This window comes from Choloepus didactylus, chromosome 5, assembly GCF_015220235.1.
Source record: "Choloepus didactylus isolate mChoDid1 chromosome 5, mChoDid1.pri, whole genome shotgun sequence".
Classification (NCBI taxonomy): domain Eukaryota; kingdom Metazoa; phylum Chordata; class Mammalia; order Pilosa; family Megalonychidae; genus Choloepus; species Choloepus didactylus.
Genome location: NC_051311.1, coordinates 103,507,197 through 103,512,793, shown reverse-complemented (window position 1 = coordinate 103,512,793; position 5,597 = coordinate 103,507,197).

Sequence of the window (5,597 nt, the reverse complement as noted above, 5' to 3'; positions counted from 1 at the left end):
TTGGAAAATCTTAAGTGTTGGGGAGGATGCTGAGAAATTGGAACTCTAGTGCATTTTTGGTTGGAATGTAAAATGGTTCATTGACTGTGGATAACAATATGGTGGTTCCTCAAACAGTTAAATATAATTCTATATTTAACCCAGCAATCCCACATCTAGGAATATATCCAAAAAGACTGAAAATAGGTTTAAACATTGTATATCAATGTTTATAGTGGCATTGTTCACAATGGACAAAAGCTGGGTACAACCCAAATGACTATCAACAAATGAATGGATAAATGAAATGTGATATGTATACACAATGGAATATCATTTGGCCGTAAGAAAAAATGAAGTTATGAGATATGTTGCCACATCGAAGAACCTTGAAAACATTATAGTTCAGTAAAATAAACAAGACACATAAGGATGAAAATTGTATGATGTTACTTAAGGAGATGACAAGAAATAGCAAATTTGCAGAGATAGAAAACAGAACACAAGAAAAGGGAAAATTCAACAAGAATCAGACCCACACACACCACAAAGACAAAGGTGGGGAGAACTGGCTTGAGGGGAATAGGTGACTTGCAGACACCAGCTGCTGGTTAAAGTGTACACCATCAAGCTGTAGATCTGACAAATCAGGGATTAGTCTTTGAATAATCCTACATATCCTAAATGAACCCTATTGAGTAAAGCAAATGCCGAGGCCAAAAACAATAGAAAATTTTAAAGCATATGAAAAAACCAGACAATATGGATAACCCAAACCCAAACACCCAAATAAAAAATCAGAGGAGGCACAGTCCTTGGAGAAATTAATCAGAGAAGTAAAGGTGAACAATGAGACCATGGCACAGAATATAAAGGACATGAAGAAGACCCTAGAAGAACATAAAGAAGAAATTGCAAGAGTAAATAAAAAAAAAATAGAAGATCTTATAAAAATAAAAGAAACTATTGACCAAAGTAAAAAGATTCTGGATACTCATACTACAAGACTAGAGGTAGCTGAACAGCGAATCAGTGACCTAGAGGATAACAGAATGGAAAATGAAAGAACAAAAGAAAGAATGGGGAAAAAATTGAAAAAACCAAAATGGACCTCAGGGATATGATAGATAATATAAAACATCCAAATATAAGACTCATTGGTGTTCCAGAAGGGGAAGAGAAGGGTATAGGTCTAGGAAGAGTATTCAAAGAAATTGTTGGGGAAAACTTCCCAAATCTTCTAACACCATAAATACACAAATCGTAAATGCTCAGCGAACTCCAAATAGAATAAATCCAAATAAACCCACTCTGAGACATATTGTGATCACACTGTCAAATATGGAAGGCAAGGAGCAAGTTCTGAAAGCAGCAAGAGAAAAGCAATTAACCACCTACAAAGGAAACAGCATAAGACTAAGTAGTGACTACTCAGCAGCCACCATGGAGGTGAGAAGACAGTGGCATGACATATTTAAAATTCTGAGAGAGAAAAATTTCCAACCAAGAATACTTTATCCAGCAAAGCTGTCCTTCAAATTTAAGGGAGAGCTTAAATTTTTCACAAACAAACAAATGCTGAGAGAATTTGCTAACAAGAGACCTGCCCTACTTGAGATACTAAAGGGAGCCCTACAGACAGAGAAACAAATAAAGGAGAGAGAGAGATGGAGAAAGGTACAGTACTAAAGAGATTCAGTATGGGTATGTTAAGGACATTAAGAGAGAGAGGGAAAAGATATATCTGACAGACATAAACCAAAGGATATGATGGCTGATTCCAGAAATGCCTTCACAGTAATAACATTGAATGTAAATGGATTAAACTCCCCAATCAAAAGATATGGATTGGTAGAATGGATGAAAAAATATGAACCATCAATATGTTGCATACAAGAGACTAATCTTACACACAGGAACACAAAGAAATTGAAAGTGAAAGGCTGGAAAAAATATTGCATGCAAGCTACAGCCAAAAGAAAGCAGGAGTACCAACATTAATCTCAGATAAAATAGACTTTAAATGCTAGGATGTTATGAGAGACATAGAAGGCCACTACATACTAATAAAAGGGGCAATTCAACAAGAAGAAATAACAATCATAAGTGATTATGCTCCCAATCAAGGTGCCACAAAATACATGAGACAAACACTGATAAAACTAAAGGAAGCAGTCGATGTTTCCACAATAATTGTGGGAGACTTCGACACATCACTGTCTCCTATAGATAGATCAACTAGACAGAAGATCAGTAAGGAAATTGAAAATCTAAACAATCTGATAAATGAATTGGATTTAACAGACATATATAGAACATCATATCCCAAATCACCAAGATACACATTCTTCTCTAGTACTGATGGAACTTTCTCCAGAATAGTTCATATGCTGGGACATAAAACAAGCATCAATAAATTTAAAAAAATTGAAATTATTCAAAGCACATTCTCTGACCACAGTGGAATATAATTAGAAATCAAAACCCATCAGAGACTTAGAAAATTCACAAATATCTGGAGGTTAAACAACACACTCCTTAACAATTAGTGGGTTAAAGAAGAAATAGCAAGAGAAATTGCTAAATATAAAGAGATGAATGAAAATGAGAACGCAACATATCAAAACCTACGGGATGCAGCAAAAGCGGTACTGAGGGGGAAATTTATAGCACTAACTGCATACATTAAAAAGGAAGAAAGAGCCAAAATCAAAGGACTAATGGATCAACTGAAGAAGCTAGAAAATGAACAGCAAACCAATCCTAAACCAAGTAGAAGAAAAGAAATAACAAGGATTAAAGCAGAAATAAATGACCTAGACAACAAAAAAACAATAGAGGGAATAAATAACACCAAAAGTTGGTTGTTTGAGAAGAGCAATATGATTGACAGGCCCTAGCTAGACTGGCAAAATCAAAAAGAGGGAAGACTCAGATAAACAAAATAATGAATGAGAAAGGTGACATTACTATGGATTCTGAAGAAATTTAAAAAATTATAAGAGGATACTATGAACAACTCTATGCCAACAAACTGGATAATGTAGAGGAAATGGACAATTTCCTGGAAACATATGAACAACCTAGACTGACCAGAGAAGAAACAGAAGACCTCAACCAACCAATCACAAGCAAAGAGATCTAATCAGTCATCAAAAAGCTTCCCACAAATAAATGCCCAGGGCTATATGGCTTCACAGGGGAATTCTACCAAACTTTCCCAGAAGAACTGACACCAGTCTTAAACTCTTTCAAAACATCAAAGAAAATGGAAACTACCTAACTCATTTTATGAAGCTAACATCAATCTAATACCAAAACAAGGCAAAGATGCTACAAAAAAGGAAAACTACAGGCCTATCTCCCTAATGAATATAGATGCAAAAATTCTCAACAAAATACTTGCAAATCAAATCCAAAGACACATTAAAAAAATCATACACCATGACGAAGTGGGGTTCATTCCAGGCATACAAGGATGGTTCCACATAAGAAAATCAATCAATGTATTACAACACATTAACAAATCAAAAGAGAAAAATCGAATGATCATCTCAATAGATGCTGAAAAAGCATGCAACAAAATCCAACATCCCTTTTTGATAAAAACACTTCAAAAGGCAGGAATTGAAGGAAACTTCCTTAATATGATAAAGGGCATATATGAAAAACCCACAGCCAGCATGGTACTCAATGGCGAGAGACTAAAAGCCTTCCCTCTAAGATCAAGAACAAGACAAGGATGCCTGCTGTCACCACTGATATTCAACATTGTGCTGGAAGTGCTAGCCAGGGCAATCTGGCAAGACAAAGAAATAAAAGGCATCCAAATTGGAAAGGAAGAAGTAAACTGTCATTGTTTGCAGAGGATATGATCTTATATCTGGAAAACCGTGAGAAATTGACAATACAGCTACTAGAGCTAATAAACAAATTTAGCAAAGTAGCAGGATACAAGATTAATGCACATAAGTCAGTAATGTTTCTACATGCTAGAAATGAACAAAGTGAAAAGACACTCAAGAGAAAGATACCATTTTCAATAGCAACTAAAAAAATCAAGTACCTAGGAATAAACTTAACCAAAGATGTAAAAGACCTATACAAAGAAAACTATGTAACTCTACTAAAAGAAATAGAAGGGGACCTTAAAAGATGGAAAAATATTCCTGTTCATGGACAGGAAGGCTAAATGTCATTATGATGTCAATTCTACCCAAAGTCATCTACAGATTCAATTTAATCCCAATCAAAATTCCAACAACCTACTTTGCAGACTTGGAAAAGCTAGTTATCAAATTTATTTGGAAAGGGAAGATGTCTCGAATTGCTAAAGACACTCTAAAAAAGAAAAACGAAGTGGGAGGACTTACACTCCCTGACTTTGAAGCTTATTATAAAGCCACAGTTGTCAAAACAGCATGGTACTGGCACAAAGGTAGACATATTGATCAATGGAATCAAGTTGAGAATTTGGACATAGACCCCCAGATCTACAGCCAACTGATCTTTGATAAGGCCCCCAAAAGCCACTGAACTGGGACATAACAGTCTTTTCAACAAATGGGGCTGGGAGAGTTGGATATCCATATCCAAAAGAATGAAAGAGGACCCCTACCTCACACCCTACACAAAAATTAACTCAAAGTGGATCAAAGATCTCAATATAAAAGACTACCATAAAACTCCTAGAAGATGATGTAGGGAAACATCTTCAAGACCTTGTATTAGGTGGCCACTTCCTAGACTTTACACCCAAAGCACAAGCAACAAAAGAAAAAATAGATAAATGGGAACTCCTCAGGCTTACAAGTTTCTGTACCTCACAGGAATTTGTGAAAAAGGTGAAGAGGCAGCCAATTCAATGGGAAAAAATTTTGGAAACCATGTATCCAATAGTACAGACAGCCCAATTATAAAATGGGCAAAAGATATGAAAAGACAGTTCTCTGAAGAGAAAATACAAATGGCCAAGAAACACATGAAAAAATGTTCAGCTCCACTAGCTATTAGAGAGATGCAAATTAAGACCACAATGAGATACCATCTCACACCAATTAGAATGGCTGCCATTAAACAAACAGGAAACTACAAATGCTGGAGAGGATGTGGAGAAATTGGAACTCTTATTCATTGTTGGTGGGACTGTATAATGGTTTAGCACTCTGGAAGTCAGTCTGGCAGTTCCTTAGATAACCAGATATAGAGTTACCCTTTGATCCAGCGATTACACTTCTCGGTGTATACCTGGATGATCTGAAAGCAGTGACACAAACAGACATCTGCATGCCAATGTTTATTACAGCATTATTCAATAGATGAGTGGATAAATAAAATGTGGTATATACACATGATGGAATACTATGCAGCAGTAAGAATGAACGATGTGAAACGTATGACAACATGGATGAACCTTGAAGACATAATGCTGAGCAAAATAAGCCAGGCACAAAAAGAAAAATATTATATGCTACCACTAATATGAACATTGAAAAATGTAAAACAAATGGTTTATAATGTAGAATGTAGGGGAACTAGTGATAGAGAGAAATTAAGGAAGAGGGAATGATAACCCAGTAAGAACAGATAAGCTATCGTGAGTAAATTTATCGTTCTGG